We start from the raw sequence: 24,713 nt of genomic DNA, 5'->3' as shown, positions 1-24,713 counted from the left end.
TTGCCACCACCCATCACCTTCCAAAACAGGATATATGGTCTATTGATGTTTTCATAGCAAAGTTCTGTACAATAGATCTGAGTCCATTGCTAAATCAGCCTCCAGCCCGATGCGGTAGTGCATGCCTTTAATCCCAGCACTTGGGAGGCAGAAACAGATGGATCTCTGTGAGTCTGAGGCCAGCCTGGTCTATAAATCGAGTCCAGGACAGCCAGGACTATTACACCGAGCAAGCCTGTCTTGAAAAAACAACAACAAAAAAAAAATCAGCTACCTTATCTGACCAACTTTTAGTAATTGCTATTCCTCTCTCTGCTCCTTAACTGTAAAAATTCAGGTTGCTCACTCTTGGACTTCTATTCCAGGAACTACCCTCACATCCCCCAATCTGCATCTCATTGGACCCCTCATTTTTAGCCCCCCTCACCATATTTATCTTTTGGGAAATGGAAAATAATCTCCATTCATTTTTTTTAAGCCAGGTCTGGTCTTATTTCAAGAAATCAGAGCTTTCTGAAATAACTCAAGCTCCCCAAGAAAACAAAACACCGAACGGCTGTTAAATGTGTTTTAACCATTAAAAAAGGTAGGCGGATGTTCCTTCCCTTTATCTATATGAAAAATTTCCCTTCCTGACATTGAGTCATGTTCACTTTCCCCAAGAGGGAATAAAGTGTTCTCACAAGCCTTTCTTCCCCAGTGCTCTGGCCCCATGCCAGCATAGCAGAAACAGCCAAATAAAGGGCTCAGGTAAGTTGCTCAGGTGCCAGGGGAGTGTTATCAGAGGAAGCCGTCTTCCTCTCTGTGACAAGCCATGTGGATCCCCAGCATACTCACAAAAAGTCGGGGCCCCCAAGGAGTAAGAATTCATCAAATACTCAGTGGGGAATTTTGCACAGAGCAGCAATGGAAACCAGTGGGAACAGAGTTTTATTAACTCCAAAAAGTTGTGCCAATTGGGTTCTTAGGAATAGCACTCAGGGATGGATGCCTGGGGACAAAGGACTTTTAGTGACAAGTACAATATGATGTGCAAGAAAAATGTGTTTCTTTGCCCAAGAATCTGATATTAAACATGGGACTGGTTCCGTTTACAAAATACAATGTTTATAGTAAACACAGCAGGAAATAGTGGATAACTGGAACACAAATATAATACAAGCTAAGCTTAGATGTGAAAAATGTTTATAATATAATCTCTTACTATTTTATCAGTGATTAAATGAGTCTTTATCCCCTAATGAGCACCGGCGGGGGGCCGGATGTTGCAGGAAACTGCTCAATCTGTCTGTGGTGGACTTAGTCTTCTAGGAAAGAAAGCACAGTCTCAGACTTCCTAGGGGCCTCCAAGGATGGCTCATGTCCCCAGGAGGACAGATCCCCATATAGTAAGGCAGAGATATTTTGGTACTTTCAAGAGATCTTTGGGTGACATTGTTTCTCCTCCAGTTTACACGTGGAGCAAGCTCTATAGCTACATATCTCAAGGCCAGTTTTTTTTTTTTTTTCCCTTCCCTCCTGCCCTCTAGCTCTCCCTTCCTGGATTCCTTCCCTCTTTCTTTGTCTCTCTTGATGGCTATTGAAGTTTTCAGTTCTGAGCAGTGAGAGATTCTTTCACTGGAAGCTAAGTAAGCCATAATCATAGAAAGAAATACAGAAAATTCAAACTGGAAGAAACTGACCCCTCCGTTTAACAGGACTGGAAACCAAGGCAGGGTTCATTCAAAGCCTCTTAATTAGTTTCTTTAAGAAATGGAATGAGAATGTGGACCACTAACTCTTAATTATGGCATACACATGTAAAGGTTCTTTTTGTTTGAAAGTTATCATCATCATCATTATTATTATTAAAAGTATTATTTACTATTAAAGTTATTATTGTGTTATTTATCTAAATTGTTACTCATGTCTCTGCATTGTTACTTAGCAATAATTAAAATGTTAATGTACACACATTTTTTTTCTCACTAGCCAAATTGGCTATTAGCAAATGGCTTCCATTAACTAATTAGAAGTCTTTAACTTTCATACAACTATCTATTTAAAACCTGACAGCTCCAAACTGATGTAAGGAACAGACAGTACGGTTTTCCGAGTCTCAGTATTGTGTCCTTGGAATGCTTTATGTCAAAGGAAGGTTTTGAATACCACCAAGTAAACTGTTTTAAAGAATTCTTTTTCTCTTAAAAGCTAGAAGAAAAAAGAAAGCAGCCAAAGAAAGTATTTCGATCAATTGGCCATTGATTGTTTCTACATCACACATGCACTTTATAGCTTTATAGAGAGCCGAGAACAGAACTACCTGGCTCCAGCATTAAATGCTCCGGGGACGCTCCCCTGTGGAGCCTGTCCTTCCAGCCATGTCTGCACATTTGCTTCTGTGCATAGTACATTTTTACCACTCACAATAGAAGGTATTGTTCTGTAAAGCTACTCAAATTAATTATATGAGCACCCCAGGATGTACAACATGAAAGAACGGCTTTATAGATATTCAGGGCACTATATAATATGCCATGGTGAATTACTGGCTCTAATGAGAACATCTCTAAAAGACTGAACTCTCAAGGGTGCTGGTTAAAGCATTGGGAGGAGGGGCTCCCACATTAAATCAATAATTAGGAAGACAGAAGGACGAGAAACAGATTGGGAAAGAGATTTCTTAACATTGAACACTTGTCATCTGCATATCTCCCTTGCTGATGATTCATTAAATGAAGATTAACGTCAGTACCTTATTGACCAACATGCCAATAAATGCTGAGTTCTATCAACTGAGATCCCTGGGCTGGACAGAATGGATATATGTTTAACAGTATTAACCAAGAACAAAATGATACACAGTGAAATTTTTAGAATATTTAAAATTATGCTAATTATGTGTGTTTCACGTGCCTATTAACCAATCCAATGACTGGATAATTATCATGTTGAACATTATATTGTGTTGAAATAGGGTGTAAAAGAAATAACTAATGCTTTTAAAGTAATTTTTACATTTTATATCACACACACGTTTACTCTCAGGTGCATATGTAACATACTTTGAACCTATTCCCACTAAAACCTGCTGTCCTTTCACGTCTCAGTTCTTCTTGCTCCCGTTAGTCTTTACTTTCCTATCTTAGGCCCATGACTGCATGCGTTTATAGAAAATCTGGAATGGAATGACAGAAAAATGAAGTATTTGCCTCTCTGACACTGATTTAATTCACTCAATATAGTTGCCCCCAGCTAAGTCCATTTTCCTGAACATGGCATAACTCCAATATTCCTTAATGTCTGAAAAAGTTTCCATTGTGAAATATGTATACATATGTATATATGTATGTATGTATGTATATATATTATGATACACACACACAACACACACACATGTATATATATACACATCCCTGCATCCATCCTCTGCTGACAGAAAGCTTAGCTACTTCCATAACTTCATAACTGTGAATAATGCTGTAATAGCATCCCTCTACAAGTCTGTCTGTGTTGATCACTTAGAGTTCTTTGGTAGACACACGGGCTTTAGAGAGCTGGGTCATACCGTAGGTCTATGTTCAGTTGTTAAAGAGTCTTCATGCTGATTCCATAGCGGCTGGACTAGTTGAGTTCTCTCCAGCATTACATGGGGCCTTATTTTTGTCCACATCCTCATCAACATTTATTTATTTTATTAATGGCAGATATTATGACTGGGAAAAATGGAATCTTAATCTAGGTATGTTTGGGAGGAGGTGTGTGCACAATCATATGAGTGTGGTTTATGTGTGTGTGTGTGTGTTGCTGTGTGTTCTTGTGCATGTAGGGGCCATGAGATAACCCTCAGGTATAGGTGATTTTATTTTTAAAGGCAGGGTCTCTTAATGGCCTGGAACTCACCAAGTAGCCTAAACAGGCTGGTTAGAGAGTCCAGAGATCTGCCTGTGTCTGTCTTCCCAGCACTGGGATTACAAGTGAGTCCATCACATCCAACTTTCTTAAACAGGGTTCTGGGTATCAAACTCAGTTTCCCATGCTCGCAAGGCAAATACTGATCTCTCAAGGACTTAGTGTAGCTCTAATTTGCATTCTTCTGATGGCTAATGATGCTGGACATTTCTTCATGTTTACTGGACATGTGCATTTCATCTTTTGGTAACTGTATACAGATTTCATTAACGCATTTATTGCTTGGGTTATTCAGTTTCTTCTTGTTTAGTTTTTTTCGGTTCTTTGTCCCTTCTAGATATCAATCCTCTATCAGATATATAGTTAGCAAAGATTTTAGAAAGTTTTAAATGTATTTATTTACTTATTGGGGTGGGGCCTGTGCACAGGAGGAGGCCAGTAGACAACTTTGTGGAGTTGGTTTTCTCTTACTGTCTTTATATGGGTTCCAGGGATTGAACTCTGGTCACCACACTTGTGTGGCAAGTGCCATTTCACTGGCCCAAGAATATAAGGAGTTTGGAGTTTATCTATGACACAAAACATGTCTTTAACATGAAGCAGTTTCCCTGCATTTCTAAAAATACATTGTGATTATTTTCAACATGGAATTCCACCTTATACTTCATCCCCACCTTTTGCTCACACCCTACGAGAATGAACATTTTCTTTTTCCCCTTTTCATGTGTTTATGTTCTCATGTGTGTGGGTGTGTGTGGGCATGGCATATAGAGGCCAGGATTGGCATAGGGACTTTACTTCAATCTCTCTTCCACTTTATACTTGGATGCCAGGTCTCCCAATCAAACCCAGAGCTCACAGATATGGCTCGGCTCACTAGCCAGCTTGTCCTGTGGATCCCCAGTGTGGAAGTGTCAAGGGCTGTAATTATAGGCAGGCCGCAGTGCACACTCAGCATGCATGTGGGTTCCCATGGTTCAAACATTAGTCCTTCTACTCAAACAGCAAGTGCTTTTACTACTGAACTGTCTCAACTAGTCGCAAGGCAAGCTGCCTTAGAAGATGGTTCTAGCTCTTGCCATATATCTGGAAAAAAGAAAAAGAGGTAGTTTCAGGAAACAGGACTAACAGAAGGAAATGTATACACACAGCCTGCAGCAAAATTTCAGAGTTAATTCTAAGACCATTTCATATATTGTTTTGCACATTTACTTATTTATTTATTTATTTTTGGTTTTTTGAGACAGTATTTCTCTGTGTAGCCTTGGCTATCCTAGACTTGCTTTGTAGACCAGGCTGGCCCACAGACATCTGCCTGCCTCTGCCTCCCAAGTGCTGGGATTAAGGGCGTGTACCACCGTGCCCAGCATTTTACAATTTTTTTAAGAAGAAAAAAAACCTCAATACGTAGCCCATGTGGGTCTCCAGCTAGCCATCCTCCTGCCTCCGTGTCCTGGAGAGCTAGGATGACACGCATGTGCTACCATGCCTAGATCTTAAAGTTTTGTTTTTGTTTTCTGGCCAAATAAGTGGCACATGGAAGAGTGATGTTCCAAGCCATCTCTCGCGAAGATTCAACCCATGGCAGTCCGGAGCCGGGGGTGAGATTTCTATAATCAGCTCCTAAAAGTATTAGAGAAATCAATATATAGTTTATTTCACACAGTAGAATTTCAAAAATATCTAGTATTCTTCCACTTATCTGGAAGTACCACGAAGGTTGGGGGTGTGCAGACACTCAGGGCTTGCTGATTTGGCCTGCTAAGCATTTCCTTATATATCAAGCACATGAGGGAGATTCTGAGTAGACCTGTTCTGATGCTGGCTTTTTATTGAGGTGTGTGTTCTCCTGGACCTGTCTTTCTCTTTCCACGGCCTCTAGAACCTGAGTTTCCCGTCCTTTGACCCAGGAGCCTCATGGCTTCTACTCCCTAACACAAGCTCAGGACTCTTCTTGCTGACCCAGCTCAGCTCGCCTACCTGTTCCAGGCAAGCACACAAACACTTTTGCACTGTTTTCCTTATTCTGAGGTTTTATGAGAGGGTAATGGTAACTGTGGCAACCCTTGCTATTTCCCCGTGGAGCTTTTCAAGTGATTGATGTCTTGTATTGTTTTTTCATCCTATGAAACACTGGTCTCAAAAGGCAAAAAAAAAAAAAAAAAAAAAAAAAAAGTCACTGGAGAAAGAAATCTTCCTCAAAGGCCCTGGAAACACAATCCCCTTTCATGATAGTCAACAAAATCTCTTCTGTGGCTTCTGGAGCTCGTGTTCCCCCTCTGTGCAGCATTCATAGCATTTGAGTATGTTAGGCATTTGCATCATGTATATATGGCCCAGCCTCTGTTTTCAGCATACATATTAGTACAGCTAACTGCAGCTCCCTTGGCGTTGCTGTTTGCACAGCTGGACATGTTGGATAGAGTGAGTTCGTCCCTTCAAAGATGAGCTTTAAGCCCCCATCTAGTAGTGTCAATCTTTTCCACACCTACGACCATCCCTCATTGTTCTCCCAAGCACGGTGAGTTTTAATGAAGTCATGTCTTTCAGTGTTAACGCTGCAGGTGTACAAATGCTGATAAACCTCCTTAACTCACTGTCAGATCAGCATGTTTATCTGCAAGCTGCAGAATGCATTTAATTATGAGATATGAAAAGGGTCTTCAGATTTGTTCTCTCGTCCCAGGAACTAATGACTCATCCGTGAAGCGCTGTGGCTTCCCAAAGGCTATAATGACTAGCCACAGACCATCTTAGGGTCTCATTCATAGAACTTTCTGAGCTGCAAGATAGAAAAACCTTTTTCTTAAAATGTTTTTAATACCTTCTAAGGAATGCGAAAGCATTACTAAATACAGAGTTAATACAATTGTGCATGCATGTGTATATGTGTGTGCACACGTGTGTGTGTGTGTGTGCATGCGTATGTTCATGTGTGTGTGTGTGTGTGTGTGTGTGTGTGTGTGTGTGTGTTTTATGGGGGGTGTAAGAGAAGTAGTCAATTTTTAAAATGATGCTGTAAGGAATTCACTCAAAACAAGTATATGTCTGGAAAGTTATTCATTATATTTTTGGATTTTATACAAAATTTGAAGAGAATGGGATTTTAACATGGAAATGGCTAGGGAGATGTGTGGGTAAGGAAATAGGTGCTCATAACACTGGAAAGGGGATTTTGAAGTATAGAATTTTCCCCAGGAAGACAGGACTGAGCAGAGCTCTTTAAAAAGTGAGTACCACGTATTTAGAGAATGATTAGTTGCTTTAAAAAAAAAAGAAAGAAAGAAAGAAAAAAGCAAACTGAAGATGGAAGAGATAGGCACAGGCGGTGAGTGTTGACCCGTGCAGTGGGCATGAGGAGGGCAGACAGGAAAGGAGATTGTCTTGAGGATAAATAGGTTGGTGAAAAGTACATTTAGTGGAAGATTGACCCAGGGAGCCACCGCTGGCCAAGGTGCTAAGAATAAGAGACTGTAGACCGGTCAGCCCTAAGTAGTATTACACCCGCTCCTTCCAGTGCTCTGGGGTCATTATGAAAGATGCCGTAAAAAGAGGGTAGGAGCCAGAGGCGGTGGATGGCTATAAGGAAACAGTGTCATCTGGACACAGCCGGGCACCTGCACATATGAACTGACAGTAATTGTACCAGCATGCAAGACCATGCAAGCTTGAGTCAGTCCAGATCCTACCAGAGGAAGGTGCTGGCCCCGAGGCCCCACCCCTTAATGAGCAGCTTGCACAATTGATAGTTTCTGGGACAGGAGGAGCCAGTTTCCTGAAGAGTGTTGCCCCTGGTGTATCCGCCATGCTGCAGTGGAAGGCCCCACATCCAAGAATGTACAGAAAGTAAAATTGGACCTGATGGGGAAGGAAAGGGAACATGAAGTCAGGAGGAGGGGTGGATCTGAGAGGAGCTGGAGGAGAGGAGGTGAATATGGTCAAAGCACCTTGCACAAAGAACCATTCGGTTTTTTTTTAAATCTCTACAACGAAGTCCGGTGAATATCTTTTTTGCCTTAATGCAGTGCCTTGGTGTTGGTCACTATTTAGTAATATTATACACTAAATAACATACTAAATAAATACCAATAATACTACTATGACTTTACATGAAAACTCTTTAATGAATGCTCGTTTATACACGTGCCTGACTTTGGATACTTTCAATAATTTCTACAAATACGCACTATGAGGAAATGCCATAATAACTGAAAATATTTCACACATATTAAATATCGAATAAACTTCAAGAATAAATTTTAAAGTTTTGGGGGAAAATAAAGGAAAAGAAAACTGACAGATGGCTTAACCGCCGAGCAGGCTTTCTTCAGCTAGGCAAACATGCCAATGTGCCTCCTTCACCTCAAGCTACTGGTACAAGGTTACACTTTATGAATTCTTTTCTAGAAGGTGTCTTAAACCACAAGGCAACAGCAAAATCAGGCACATACAAATTTACTTCCAACAGCCAGTCAAGTAGCCACTGAACACTGGCCGCTTAGGTCTTCACATGATAAAGGGAAGCCCTTTCATTCCAGTGTCCTAGTCAGAGGGAAACACTGCTGAAGAAGTTCAGTTACCACAACATGAAATGCAAAATACTGACTGCGCACCAAGTGCTACAGGTGAGGAAGAAGAGGGTCCTCTTCTGTCCTGGGAAAAGTGGCAGATGCTACAGAGAGCAGGGTTGGTGTAGCTGAATGAGGAAGAGTCAGAGGGAAAGATGGAAATTCGGGGGGTGGGGGGATGGTCAGTCTGTACTGATGCTCAGGGCCACTTGGCCTACAGAATAAAAAAACAGGGTCACCAAATCGCAAAATGACCTCCTGGACTGAATCCATGCACACCAAGCTGTCCTCTGGTGATAATGTAGCCTCCTACTCATGGGCACATGCTGGCCGGAAGCCCACAGGGAAAGCACATGCCGCCAAGGACCCGCGGTACCCAATTCTCTCTGTCACTACGCTTCTTAACCAACATTAATAAACCACCATTCTGGCTGAGGCATATTTTTTTTAAATTCAGAACTGAAAATATCCCACGTAAGGCAGATGCAAAGAAAATTAGGTGAAAAATCACCGGGAAATCAGCCTTCTGGCTGCTGCTGAGGACAATGACAGAACAGCTGTGCAAACACCACAGGTATCCACTGGAAATGGGCTCCTGACAAAGCCATATTACACAGCACGTTTCCTCCCCATGTAAAGTGCTCCCTCTCCCATTTTCCTCCTTGTTATAATCCCCTCAAATAGCTTAGCTGAAAGACTGCTCCAAATGTCAGTCATCTTCAACTCCTAGAACCGAGTCTGGAGGGAAGGATGCTCCCACTGTATCAAATCACTTGTCTTTCTATGAGCGGAGCTGTGTCTGCACAAAATTGCATATTGAACCCCAAACCAGCACTATTTTAGAATGGCACTGCATTTTGATGCAGAGCCTAAGGTCATTAAGGTTAACCAAGGGCCTTAGGGGCGTAATCCACTACGGCTAATATTAGCAGAGATTAATTAAGACAAAACCGGCACCAAGAAGAGCAGATGAGATCACAGTGAAAGAATGCCCATCAACATGGCAAGGAGGGAGACCTCAACAAAACTGAGCTCCGTTAATTCTTTGATCTCAGACTTCTTGCTTCCACACCATGAGGAAGGAAGCTTCTGGTGCTTAAGCCCCATGCCGAGCCACTTTGTTCTGGGAACCCCACAATCTAGTAAAATGCCTTTCAGCTCCTTTCTCCAACCACCTCAAACAGATCTTAACAACACAGAGCATTTTGTACTACAATGCATCTTACACACACACACACACACACACACACACACACACACATACACACACACACCGTGCTCCTCTTCACTCCACCCACTCCAATGGTTGAGTATGGAGTCTCCTGTGCTAAGCATTGGCTGATCTCACTCGAGAAACCAGAGAAACACTTCTTGAGGCAAGAGAGCCTGAAGGTGTAAACGTTTGTTCAAACTGCACAACGTCCTTGATGCTGAGGGGAAGGCTTTGCACAGCATAGGCTCAGGAACTTAGGGTTTTATCTTGATTTTTGTGCTGATTGTATAAAACTCAATATTTTGCTGAAAAGGTGAGGCTCAGAAAGTCAGACCGAAGACCAGACTTGTAGGAGGGATGTTGTACAACGAAGCAAGCACAGCTGGCAGAACTCCTGGATCCCGCTCATTTCGTGACTCACTCTGAGTAGGTGAGCTTGGTGAGGCTCATCAAGGTGCAGCTCTTCAGTTTCAAGTTTTCCTTGTGCCCAGGAGTCAGTTCTTCTGTAGGTAGGTTCAATGTAAACTAGTTGTAGCACTGAAATTCTTTCAAGTTTGTAACCAGAAAAAGAGTCAAATATGTTTCCTGTCCCCGCCCCCAACAACTTGATTTAATGTTTAGTGTTTTTTGTGACCAATTTTTCTCTAAGATGCAAAGGGTGTTTCCTCTTGTTTAAAATCACCATTTGACACGTATTTATGTGGTTCATAGATACAGGCGACATGTCTGTGTGTTCCTTTTACTTTGCATTAATTTTTTTCTACATGAAGGGTCAAAATCTTCTCAGCTCTGAAAGCTAAATACCTGTTCTCACCCACTCCTGGTCTTTTGGTAGTGCTGTCTGCCACCAGTGATTAGGCCATGTGAAATCTATATATGTTTGATACGATGAAAATGTCACGTTAGCTCCATAATCGTCCCCCACAGAAACACACGAACATGAGAAAAGCAGGAGATAAATCCCACATTCCCAGTTGAGGGACGCTTGACTCCTCAGTCCTTGATCTGAAAGTTGTCAAGCTCGTCAAAGGCAAGGAATGTTTGGGAAACTGTACCAGCCAAGGAGATCTGATGCCTAAGTATCACACGGATGGTTGCCTGGAACAGAAAAGCACATCAGGTGAGAACTAAGGAAATGTAAATAAAATATGGGCTTTTAGTTTCTATTGAGGTATTAGTTACTTTTCTGTTGCTGTAACAAAATACCAGGACCAAAGCCAATCTCAGGGATAGAGTTTGTTTTGGCTTCCAGTTCTGGTGGATAAGAATCCAAAATGGCAGGAAGGCATGGAAGCAGGCAGGCATGGCGGCAGGAGCAGAAAGCTAAGAGAGCACATTCTTTACCACGAATACAACTTAGAGAGAGCAAGCTGGAAGTAGGATAAGGCTACAAAATCTCAAAGCCTGCCCCCCAGTGATGATCACACCTCCTAAACCCCCTCCAAACAGTGCCATCATGTAGGAATGAAGTGTTCAAATACCCTACCCTAAGGAGGACATCTCGTTCAAGCCACCACAAATAATTTGTCAACATAGGATATTAATAGTTTCCCCGTTACCAAGAGTGGAAACTACATACGGGGTGCATGGGAAATCTCTCTGCTATCTTCATGATTTCTCTCTAAGTATAATACTGCTCTAAAATAAAACTTTATTTTAAAGACATGTTTCTATTTACTCTTCCTAAAGACCCTGGTGTCTGTACCTGGTTCTGATACATAGACAGATTTCACCAGAGTTATAATGTGCAGCTCCCTCCTCTCCCCAGCTCCTCTCCCAGTGTGCCTTCCATGCATATTCCACACACGCACTTTGTCTTCCATCTCCCATTAACTTTCCACAGTCACTTGAAGGCTGCTGCTCCCTTTTCTCTTTAACACAAAAGCTGTGGCTCAGGTTCTGTATCACCATCTCATCCCTCGGTGGTTCCCGCACATGACTTACCTGAACGTTCTCTCCGTTGGCATGTCTACAGCTTCAGTTCCCGGGGGCAAGCCTCCCACAGCCTAAGCCCTATGTTTCATTAAATAAAGCCCTTTGGGGCTGGAGCTGAGCCGCTAGCAGCAGCGGAAAAATGCCAAGAGGCCAACACTAAATCAGTGTGAAGGAAATCGATAGCGAGAGAGCTGGCTGTACGTGTGCTCGGCCCTTAGCATCAAAGTTCTGCAGTCCTAATGGCATCCAGATGCACACCACCTGGGACCCAAAGGCTCTAAAGAGAGTATTCTTTTACTGCTAAGCCATTTGGGGTTGGGGTTATTTTTCTCTTGCTTTTCTTTAGTTGGTTTTTTAACTAATCACAAAGCAGCCCATGCTTACGGGAAAAGCTTGCTGGCCTTGATATTTAACTCACACTCAAGTTAGCTTGTATTCAGAGCCAAACAGACCTTGATCTTCATTTATTATTCAATAAGATGAATACAAGTAGCCTGAAGTTGGTTTTCAGACACAAGCACACACAAAAAGGCCCGTGTATCTGAGCGAGGCTAATTCTATTCTTCCTACAAGTGATGTGATGATGGAGCAAGTAGCAGGCAGAAAATCAATATGGAGTCATTCTCTCATCACCAGGCTTAGAGCCAGCCTTTGCTCTGCTCAGAAAGCAGAGGAAGATGGATCTACCTCACAAATATTTACTGAAAGGAGTCTTTTTTACTTTGCAAATTATTGATTTTAAAAGTATATAGGAGCTAAGAGGAAGAAATCCTATGAAATTCTTATATTGTATGCCCAACACAAAAGCTAATAATGCAAAGAAGTGAACTTCCAGCACTGAGCTTCAGCCTCCAGAGGTCCAAGAAGAATCCCTGAAAACACAGCAAGAAAAGAGCAGGCCCAAGAAAGAATTTTACAAGAGGGGTGGTGTGTGTGTGTGTGTGTGTGTGTGTGTGTGTGTGTGTGTGTGTGTGTGTGTGTGTGTGTGTGTTGTTTGGGTTCGGGTTTAGAGTTTAGGTCTAGCTAGGTGCCCCTGGCCTCAGAGTCATGGCAGGCCTCCTGCCTCAGCCTCCCAAGCACTAGAATTACCAAAGGCACCATTTCCCCAGGCACAAATCTGCTTCAGAGAGATTTTCTTTTTTCGCTAGAAGACCATGAGCACAAACAGGATATTCATGTGGCCCATAATTTGTCACTGTCATCTCCAAGTAAACATTAGGAATTCTAAAAGAACAACTTATGAATCATGGAAAACATTTGTATAAAGCGATTCTCAATCTACAGAAAGCCTAGAGTCATCCACCAGTTGACTCCCAAATAAGGAATACGTTAGAGCCTCTAGAAGAGAGGCAGAGAATGCAGCTCAGTGGGTAGAACTTGTCTCACATGTGTAAGGGCCTGGGTTCAAGTCCCAGTACCACACACACACACACACACACACACACACACATACACACTCAGAGAACAAGAATCCACTGGGAGAGCTTAGAGCCACAGGCTTCTAGATTCTGTACCTAGACACACTGCTCTCATTAGGGGCAGGGAACAAGACTCTGTTCCTAATGTGTTCTCACATGCCTTTGCTGCGGATGCTGATCTGAGCCCAGAACTGGAGAAGCACTCTACTAGATTTTCTTTATCACTGCCACCAGCATGATTTAGGTTTTCAAACAGACAAAGAACGCTAAACTCTGAATAAATTCCCCCAAATAAAAAGATTCCCATTTCCAGAGTCCAGTCTGGCTCCAGGGGCATGTGACCAGTGCAACTGTACAGGATGCATCCTCAGAAAGGTCCTGCACTTACAACTCAGGGCTGTATCACTGCCTTATAATGGCCTGATGTTCAAGTCTGTGAGCTGTAGGTAAGAGTCAACATGACGATGCATCGTGCTTGGGAGGTATGAGATCTTGGCATAGTCCTATCTCCTGCCATCTCCTTCCCTTCATGAGGTAAGTTCTCAGTCCCTACTTTTCCTTTTCCTTTGTCACCTCATTAACTAAGTTCACCCTCCTAGAGCCCATTCCAAAACTGCTACCAGCTAGAGTTGGGCCCAGTTACGTTGGGTGAAAAGATAGACCCACAATCCTTTGCCCTCCAGAATAGCCTTTATATTGCTTCTATCCTCCTTCCCACTATAACCAGTTCATTTACAGAGTGCTCAGTGATGTGTATGCATCTTCATGGTTTGAAGAATTAACTGAACTAGCATTTCTCAAACAATTGTAGTGAACATTAGATCAATTGGACATTTTGTTACAATGTAGAGTCTAGTTAGATAGTCCTGGAGTAAAATCCAAGACTGTATTTCTAAAAAGCTTCCTAGTTATGGTGATGTTGTCAGCCAAGTCCATAGATCTTTGTATTCAAAATATGGTCCATGATGTGGCAAAATATGCCCACAGGTGCAATAGTGGCACAAATGTATTAAAATCAACCAAAACAACATGGGCCCAAGAACCCATGGTTAAGGCCATGGGCCCTAGGAGAGGCCTTCTCATCACTATTCAGCTAAATTGAAATAATATTAAACTGCATTATAAGTACTTTATCATCCCTAAATTAGCTCTTAATCTTCATCAGAGAAGCTTCTTTTTGCAGTAGATGGTGATCACTATAGATACTCATGACTTGTCAAAGCGCAGAGAATAAGAGATTATAGAAGGGGAGGGGCAATTGTTAAGACCAGAAGTGGTAAAGGACTGCTATGAAAAGGCATTTTCTAGTCATGACAGAGGCATTACACATATGAGCTCACAGAAGCTATCATTATGCACAAGATCTGTCAAGCCAGAGAGCAATCTAGCATGAATGTGGAGTGGGCTCGCAAAGTCTCAGTTGTAGCTGAGAACTATGGTAATTAGTAGCTGCCAAGAAAGGAGAGAGCCAGTTTACTTCTGGTGCAATCCTTCTGGTTGATTGCCCTATACCCATGAGTGACACTGGTCATGTTAAGTGGACTCCATGAGTTTTCAAAATGGTACCCAAAGTTGTAAGGGGTAAGTGGTAGAGAGTACAGGAAAGGTTGGAAGGTAGAGGGTAGGGGATGGATTTGATCAAAACATTATATCCTTCAACAAGATCATCATTGGGAGATTCATAAGTACATAAAAGTGTGAGACCTTAGACCTTCTGACTTCTCTTCTTTCCCTTTGCTTTGATTTCCAAAGCCACAAAATGAAGATCTGTTGCTTGCAATAACTGGTGATGTTCTGTGATGGTCTCAGGTCTACCATGCATGGCCCAGGGTAGCAGACCATTGGGCTACGTGCAGCACTCACCTGTAGTTTCCATTTTCACAAACCATTGGTAGTGCCATGAATCATATAGCAGCTGCCAAGCGTAAGGAGAGGGAGTTTGCAGAGAGACAGAGCACACTTGAGTCAAACCAAAATCTTTCTAGTCCATGGGGATTTCTCTGTGAGTGGCTGCAAATTACTCAGAGACTTTAATACTAGGACAATGAAACAGGAGCGCGCTACACTACAACCTCTCCAGTTCAGCGCTGAGTGGGGGCAATCACTCCGCTTGCTTCAAGAAGGAAGGCAGCATGGCAGCAGGACCACACAAAGACTCCAAAGATAGACTGCCTGAGTTCAAATTGTCCTTCTGCCTCCCATGAGCTGTGTGACCTTGGGCAAATTACTTAACTTTCCCCATGCCTCTGCAGGCTTATTTAAATCAGGTGTAATGAAAGGACCTCCTCCATAAGGTCTTAGAAGTATTAGTCATAAAGCTTGGGAATCATGCCTTGCACACAGCAAACTCTGCAACGATGTCTCAATACAAATGTGAAAATATGACTAACTCTTCAGGTTTCCTCTCCAGAGGCTCAGGACTTGCGTAACTTGCCTTAGTGAGTCAGCTAAACTATGACTAGGGACACATTCTGCCTCTCATGAGAGAGAAGAGATCCTGTCTCAGGTGTCTCTGCAGTTAACTAGCACAATTAACGTATCTACAAGACACTCGAAAATGGGACCGGTAGCCTCGGTCCCGAAAGCCCTAAGGAGGAGTCCCTGAGTCTCGATGTGTATTTCGCTGTTCTCCATGTGCAAACAGAAGACAATACTAAATTAGAGCTCAGACTCCCCTATATCCAAAAGTCTCACTAGTTTAAAAACTAATTTGTTGTGCCTCAATATCCAGCGTCTATTAGTGTCCCAACGGCTCAGCATGCATCTATCAAAAGCTGCTGAGGCATTGTGCAAAATGCAACCTCAGATGAGTGTTTGGAACTAAATCTCTGTGAACTGGCTAGGATACGTGCAAGAAGCAGGCAGCGTATGCACTCTGCTTCAGTGAAGACCTGTGAGCCCACGTTTCAGCAGGCCCTCCCTCACACTGTACACTGAAGATAGGATCACATACATTGCAAGACAAAGTCTGCGGCGTACACAGGCTTTTCACATGTCCAATTGCCGCAGCCGCCAGTTTCCCTCTGTGCTCCATCAATTATTACTTTGTTTTGCCCGGATGGTCCTTGTAAACTCCTCAAGGTGTGCTCCTGGGCAGTTATTCGCATTTGAGATTTCCCCTTCTGATCCTTCCTTGGCTGTCTCTGGACCCAAACTGCTTTGCAGGCGAAGGAAAACTGATGAAAATTTCATGACATTTAGATTTTTAAAAGCCCATGGTGGCGGCTCAATAGGTTTGCTTAGCTTGGATTAAAACCTATTAACGTTCAGGCTCTTTCCTCTCTGGTGAGATTCATTTCTGACTCGCATGCGGTGACTTGCAGAGAGCTTCATTATAGCTCAGGGGCATAACTGATGCCACACAAGCCATTAAAAATGAGTTTTCAAGAATACAAAAAAGAAACCTTTGTAGGCAAGGGCCAATTTGTTTCGAAGGCGACACTCTGGGAGAGCCTCCACAGAGCGGCTAGCATTATCTCAGATTCAAGCTATGCACTTTCTCTCCTATTTTTAAATACCAAATGCAGAATGCGGAGAGTTATTTCTTTGTGACAGTGGCTTTGGTTCCTGGCTTTATTTTCCGCCATTATAGCTCCAGTTACGCTCTGTGAATGAACAGCTTTGTGTAGTTTTCTTCAGCAGTGGGAGGGGGGGCAGCTGTTGTTTTCTGTGGGGGTAAAAATCCACAAATCTTTGTTTGTATGGGGTCCCTAAGAGAGTCGTCCCAGTCCCAATGCCTCAGTTCCTTTTAACATCGCTACTGTCAAACTCACAGAGCTGTTGGGAGAGCTGGGGGAAATCTGTTAAGTATAATTTTGTAAGTGAGCATTAGTACAATTCGTTTTGTTGCTAAAGTACAGACATACCATCTTCAGACTCTGTTTTTCCTTTGATTACAATTTATCTTCATTTTAATTAATCTTATCATTTTTGATTTGCCTTAGCTGCAAACTAAAACAAATACCTCTGGATTAGGATTTCTCATTCTCCGCAACATCTAAGGCTGGATGAGTCCTTTGGGGGTGGGAACTGTCCTGTGTGCCGGAAGAGTTTGCACAGACCTTTGACTTACACTGTTGGAAGCCAGCATCCCTTCCCCTGACCCAGTTGCAATGACCAGAAATATCTGCAGACTTTGCCAAATGTCCCTAGAGCTCTGGGGTGCTCAAGCTGGTATTGTCTTTGGTTGCATTTACTGTACCACAAGTGGAGAACAGCAAGAACCGTTCCGCTGGTGAAAGCTAAAGGAACCAACCAGGAGAGTCTAAGAGAGCATCACAGACATTGACAGGACTGGTAGCAGATAATGACCCCTGAAGCCAAAATGAGATTGTACTGTTGACTTTTGATGTCACTGTGATAAATATCTGGCTGAAACAAAGATAAAAAGACTTGTTTTGGATTAGAGTTTCAAAGGGACTTTAGTCTGTCATAGCAGGGAAGGTATGAAGTTCTTCACGGAGCCAGCAGCACATGGGAGAAATGCATTGTCTTATGGCAGAGAGCAGGAGCAGGGCTCTGGCCATAACCTTCTAAGGGATACCTTTAGTGTAGCCTCCTTCTTCCAGTTAGGCCATACTTTCAAAGAGCCCTGTGGCCTTCAAAACAGCACCACAAGTTTCAACTTTTAAAACGTGAGCATGTGTGAAGCTTCTAAGACTCAAGTCATAGTGAAGACTGAGGCCATCACAAGAAAAACGTTAGTGCTGTGCTAGTTAGGGAAGAAGACAGCTCAGAGTGACACCTTGACACTGCATCTGTGCATCCTCGCGATGGCCAAGAATGTGTCCCCAATCAGAGACGTGCCAGAGCTGAAGAAAAGCACCTTAGACAAAGCTGTCCAAACATAAGGCGACAACCAGTAGTAGAAAGGACTTCTGTATTCGGCAGTAGTGACCTAAAGACAAAAAGACACCAGGCTAAACAATAAGTGAAAAAACAAACAAACAAACAAAGTAGGAAGAATAATGATTAGAGAGGGAAGGCTGGGAAAGAAGGAAAACTGACAGTGAGCACAAAGGGAGAAACTGAGGCACAGATAATGAGGCATACTTCCTGGCTTCTGAACCTATCTGGACGGAGCACCTGCCCAGCCTAGTTTGCTGGTCTGCCCACCCCACCCCCATGCCATCTTGTAGCTACTTTCTTCCTTCCAAATGGTTTCCTATGGCTTTGAGAAACTACCCTGGCCTTCTCATATGCGGCGTGGCCTACAGGGCTGGCAGCTGTCCCCATACCCTTAGGATCATCTGAAGCTCAGAATGGAGGTGTTGGTGGCACCCCCTGTCATTTTCTACCCTCACCCACCTCTCCAAGACTGTGCGTTCTCATTCTTACGTCCCCAAATGTGTTCATCATAGAGTTGTACTGTGGGAAGTTGGATCCTAATATAATCACTCAAGCGAGAACCATTTCTCCTTCAGGAAGGCCGAACACATTTTGTATTTCTTAAATCATCTAAACACATCTTGGGTTTGGTTGTGGAGTCTGTTGTGAATTATCAGCGAAAAGCTTCATGCCCAATACTTAAGGAACCAGGAGGGTCAGGGACACTACAAGAACACAGCCCACAAAATCAACTGACTGATGGGGGCTTCCAGAGATCAGGGAGCCTGTGTGGGTCTGATCTACAGCCTCCGCAAATGTGTTATCACTGAGTAGTTTGGTGTTCTTGTGGGAATACTGATAGTGGGAGAGGGGGCTGTCTCTAACACTTTTTCCTGTTTGTGGGCCCCTTCTCCTCTTACTGGGTTGCCTTGTTCAGCCTTGTTGTGGCTGGTCTTATTGTAGCTTGTTATGCCGTGTTTGGGTGATGTCCCTGGGAGGCCTGCTCTTTTCTGAGGGGAGGTGGAAGGGAGTGGGTTTAGGGGAGAGGGGAGGTGGGAGAAAGGCTAAGGGGAGGGGAGGAAGGGGAAGCTTCAGTCAGGATGTAATACATGAGAGAATTTTTTTTTAGTAGAGAATGGAATTGCTGTTTTAAATAATTTCTAGTGCATGTAACTAAAATGAAGAAAGTTTGGGAACCTGAATGACCAACTTTGATTCCATTGAAAACTCACTTAAGTGGAGCTCCTTATAACAAAGAGATGATGTGACGATGAAGATGAAACATTTCATATGCAATTGACTAGCTTAGCTGTTAAAAAAAAAAAGGTTTCGGTTCTGATATGTTTACCATCAAATGGGAAAATGTGGTTTCTAGGTACTAGAGCACACGGGTATTGTGTGGGTGGACGATTGGACAGTAGGCCTTCCTTGGCTTAGTGTTCAAGAAATAGACAGGAAAACTAGCAAATTATAAACCTGTGATAATATATGTCAATGTTTCAGGGAAAGCACAGTCCTTAATTTTCACCATTCCTGCAAAACAAGTCATAAATGAGATTATGTTTCCCACTACAAAAGTGAAATAACTGGCAATTACATTCCTAACCAAATATTCGGAATCAAGGACACCACAGATATCAATGGCAAATGTCATGACGTCAACTAAGAATCCTAGGCTGATGGTTTAAGCTTGGTGGGTGGGGAAAACAGGCTGATGTTTTCCTTTCTCTAAACAAAAAAGTGCTCTATGCAAGACCAACAATTAGAACCAATCAATGGATCAGCAAATACCTTTTGTATGAAGCCTTATGACGGTGCTTTTAAAAACCCCGAGAAAGACTCCTACCCTCAAGGAGGTCAATGAGAAAGATTTGCATAAATAGCTACAATAATATGTGGGCTAGGGCTCTTTTCAGAAGGAGGGATGACAGCAGCCATCATTCACTGTTTATTAAATATGTGCTTGGTGAGTTGCTTTGCCTGAGGGAATGCAGTGTGGTGGCTAATCCTGGTTGCCAACCTGATTGGATTGAGAGACAGTAAAAAGCACTTCTGGTTGTGTTTCTACAGTAAGTTGGAATCCGGGATGGCAACTGAGAGAGGAAGACCAGTCGGGAAGAATACAGCGGCACCAGCCAGTGGGTTAAGGATCAAGACAGGGCAAAGCAGAAGCAGTCATGTCCACTAGCACAAGCTTTTCCTCACTCACTGCTTCCTGGCTACCATATGTGAACAGCCCCATTCTACCTGGTGTTCTCTGCCATGATGTTTCTGCTTGCCACAGGCCAAAAACAATGGGACCAAGAGGCTGGATAGAAACAATGAAAATAAATGTTTCCTACTTAGGTTGTTTGCCTCAAGTATTTCATCACATGGCAAATAGCTAACACATCATTTAATAATCAAGCATGTAACATAGAGCTTAGTATTCACTTCTTAACAGGTGGAAATGTAATAGTTAGTTTCTAGTTAAAATCTACATGTTTTGACTCCAGAACTTGCATTCTGAAAACTATCCTACATCCTATGTATTTCTGAGATGGAAAAAAAAAAAAAAGCTGGATGAGTGAGCTGCTGAACTGATTACTGTGGACTGGTGGTGAATTGAGGGGGTTCTATAGCTCTTACACTTACAGAAACATAGAGGAAGGCACTCCATGAGAGGACAAAATGCAAGCAAAGTCTTCAAGGTGGGAAACTGTGAAGTACCTGACAAGTGAATGAACCAAAACACATTTCCTGATCTTTATTCAGGGAATAAATCATATTTCAGAGAAAGCCTCTCACAATACCCGTTATGTACCCAAGTCTGTTGACCTGAGTTTCCATCTCAGAACCCACATGGAAGAGGGAAAAAACAGATTCCTAAGAGTTGCCTTCATGACTCCACACCCACACAACATACAGCCACACATAAACAAGTCAGTAAGTGTAAGTTTTTAAATACCTCTAAATTCTATTTGGTCTAAGCATTCTCACATCTAAAGGATAAAATCAGATCTACTCTTGAGACATGAGAATCAACCTGTGATGTTGTCCCTGCCTATTTGGCACCACATCCTTTAACATTCCATATTACCCAAAGCACCTATAGCTCAGCCAAAGTGGACCATTTTCTCATTGATGGAAACGGGCTCTCTATTGACTTCACCTTCAGCCTCTGACTGTACACTGAAAGGCCCTGTTCAGGTGACTCAGCCTGCACTCTCCTCTGGAAATATATTCAAAGACTACACAGTGCAGGCTCAGCACTCTTTCTCAATTCTCATACATAGCATATGATTTGAGTCTCTTCCCATGCCTACAGCCAGCCAAGTTGTTTCCAAATGTCTTATAACTCACTAGATTGTAAACTCTTTGGAGAAGCAGGTGTTGGAACACCTTCTTTCCTCTATTTCCTAGAGTTCACTCCATAACTGGTGACTGAGTGGTTTTTTGAGACTCTAAAGTTCTGAGGCCCTGGGTAAGCACCCAGCTCCAGCCTTACCCACCTGCCTATTTAACAGAAGTCTCACACCTCTCTTCACTGGAGCAGCTCTTAAGCCAACTAACCAGTGCTCAGGGCAGCCTGTGGAGATGGAAGCACCAAGCATGGACTATGCATGGGCTGGACCTAGGGCCCCTACACAGATGTAACTGATGGGCAGCTCGGTTCTCATATAGGTCCCCGAGTAAGGGGGATGGACTCTGATGCCTGCTTTTTGATCACTACCCCGTGTCTGGGCTGCCTCACCAGGCCACAAGGGAAGAGGATGTGATCAATTCTGATCTGACTTGATGTGCTGGCATAGGGAGGGTTCCCCTTCCTAAGGAGTAGAGTAGAGGGGCCGGGGAATGAGAAGGAATGGTGGGACCTAGAGGGGAGGAGGGAAGAGTTATGATCAGATGTAGAGTTAATAATTAATTTTTAAAGGGAAGTACACACTACTATCGCTGTTACTAATATGTTTATGTTATTGATTTTTTAGAGCTGCAAGACAGAGAAACTGGTTTCAAATGTTTGGGAAAAGCTAACTTCAGATAGAAAAAAAAAAAGGTTTCTACATTTCCTCCTCAAAGGAGGAACACGGATGCCTGTACAGCCCCACAACATACATTTACAAAGTGATTTTTCTCTTCATCTATCATTTCATCCCACTTACTTCTATATTTCTAAGGATTTTTGCATGGCATTGCTGACCTCAAGTATATTATATCTGCCAAAGTAAGATGCTAAGACAATAACCTCTCAACAACATCATTTGGCAAAAGAAACAGCTTAATGGGTAAGACATAGCCATCAACTAAGGAATATTTATTCAAATAGAATGAAGTTTCCTATTGTGAAGAAGTACAGACTAGTTCCTAAGGAAACTCCTGGTGCTAAAGCCATGTGTCCTGCCACAGCCTTAATGCTTAGATCAAGAGCTTAAACTTGAGGACAGGGGAGATGGCCAGCAGGTAAAGCACTTGTTTCGCAAGTCTGATGACCTGAGCTCATCCCCAGAACCCGTGCAAAGGTGAAAGCAGAGAACCAATTCCACAGAGTTGTCTTCTGGCCTATATGAGCACACCATGGCCCAAGTACTAACACACACATATTGGGTACATGTGTATATCATCATCATCATCATCATCATAACTTTAAAAACTGTCAAAAAGAACTAAACTTAAAACCAACTCACAAGTTGCTAGTACCAACCACAGATCGCCACCCTTCGCCCCTGAGTGGCACCTGCATCTCACGTCTATGTCTCTATGACCTCAGGCGTGGGAGAGATGTAACATACCAACTCTTTTCCTCAGAAGGCAGGGATTCTTAGCTTGGGTCACTCTCCCCCCCCCCCCTTCATTAGTCCCTTTATTTCTTTGAGAGTTCAAAGATCTTTTCCAATCTCTGTGACTGTTTTTGTCACATTTCTTTATGCTTCTGGTTTGTCTGACCCTCTGCATTTGAGCTCCTTGTAGTACGAATGTTTGCCCATCTCATTTTTCTTTCCTCAGTACCTAGCACACAGTAGGGATTCAGTCTGATTGTTAGACATAGATGACCCCTCATGGCAGAGAAGCTGGCTCACTAAATTAATGGGAAGAACAGAGATCGATTAAGAATTTTTCAGAAGGCTGGTTAATCTCCATGGGAAGAGGGGGGAAGGAGGAACTGAGAGGAGAGGGCGGAGGGGAAGCTGTGATCAGGATGTGAAGTAAATAAATAACTTAATTAATTAAAAGAAAAAACACAGTGTATTAGAAAAATAAAAAAAAAACCCATCACATAGCAAAAAAATTTAAAAAGAATTTTGCAGAATAATTGTTTTAATAAGATGGCCATCATTGTGAAGCGCAGCTATTAAGTTCTTCATTCTCATTTTAGTGAACCAGCAAACAAAGTCAATGTCTACTGCTCTCTATTTCCAACTGATGTCACAAGTCAACAAGACTAGCGATCGCCAGCTGCCTAAGAAGCCACTGGCCTCCTCCGAGAACGGGAAATGTAGGGTTCCACCAATTACAACACCAGCTAAAAATGTCACCAGTAATATTAATTAATGCATTATTTACTTTAGGTGGTCCCGTAGATTAGCATAGCATCGAATTATATATAAAGTAAATGGGTTACATTTGGCAGGACAGTCAGTGTTCAGGTTTCTGACTCTGGAACAAAATAACCCTCAGCATTTTGCTTAGAGACAGTGGGCAGGAGAGAGGATGAGAAGAGAGGGGAAGCAGCAGACCTGGCTGATGCCCAGCATCAGCCTGAGAAGTTCCTCAGACACACTCAGCTGGAACAGAGATTGTCCCGACTTGTTATTTTTCTCAACCTTCCAATCAGGAGAAGGTGAACAGCATGCAAACTGTGGCTTGCCTCCCTCTCTATTCTGTGACTTCTGCATTTTCTGCTTATCCTAACTAAATATGCCCTCTTTCTCTGAGTTCCCTAATTCAATATTGTATCCACATATCACAAGACGTATTCTTAGTGCCTGCCACATACTGTGCCAGGTTCTGGTCTTGGCATTAAGGATACTGTGGTGAAGAAAATACAGCGATCTCTAATTTTATAGAACTTACTACAGACAAGGGAGACAAATAATAAAGAAAGAAAAATGTGTACATAACGTGTCAGAAGATGGTAAACCTTTGGAGATAAAATGGAGTAAACATGCAGTAGAGTGATAGAGCAGAAACACTTTAAAAATAGAGGAGCCAGAGACGATATCTTGGAGGAGATGCCACTCATGAAAAAATAAATAAATAAAGTAAAAAAAAAAAAAAAAACAGCCATTTCTCCCCATACAACTAGAGCCGCTCAAAGGCATTGGTTAATCAGTTGTCTCCAGTTATGATGCCCTCTGGGGAGGCGTCATGACAAACTACAGTGACTCACGTCTAGAAGATGTTCTGTAAACGGCCATTAACTAATTAAATTTCCTCACATACTCACTTTGAAGTATGTTCACTAGAAAACCATTGGATGGCTCTAACGATCCTCTGACAATGGGAAAGAATTTTCTTCCTCATCAAAGATTTACCCGAAGGGCCAGCGACCACCTGAAGACACAGGGTTTCACCCGAAATGCTCTCCACCCACTGAGATATTGTCTGTTGACATCCAACAGCTGTTGTTCGTTTTTGAACACCGATCCCTGTGGTGTGTCCTCTGGTGATCAAGCTTACACTCAAACGCTCTATAAAATATTCAAGACGATTTGGACTCTCCTATTTTTCCATTGACATTTTTACCCCGCCTTTGATCTCGACTTGATTTTACTTTTCCTCTGCTTCCCCTCCAATATTTTACTTTTTTCTTCAAGTAGACCTTTTCCATTCTTCTATGTGTGCCATGCCAAACAGCATCAGCCACATGTTCTCAAAGTCATA

The sequence above is a fragment of the Acomys russatus genome, chromosome 10 (genome assembly GCF_903995435.1).
Source record: "Acomys russatus chromosome 10, mAcoRus1.1, whole genome shotgun sequence".
NCBI lineage: Eukaryota > Metazoa > Chordata > Mammalia > Rodentia > Muridae > Acomys > Acomys russatus.
Note: the sequence above shows the minus strand (reverse complement) of the source record.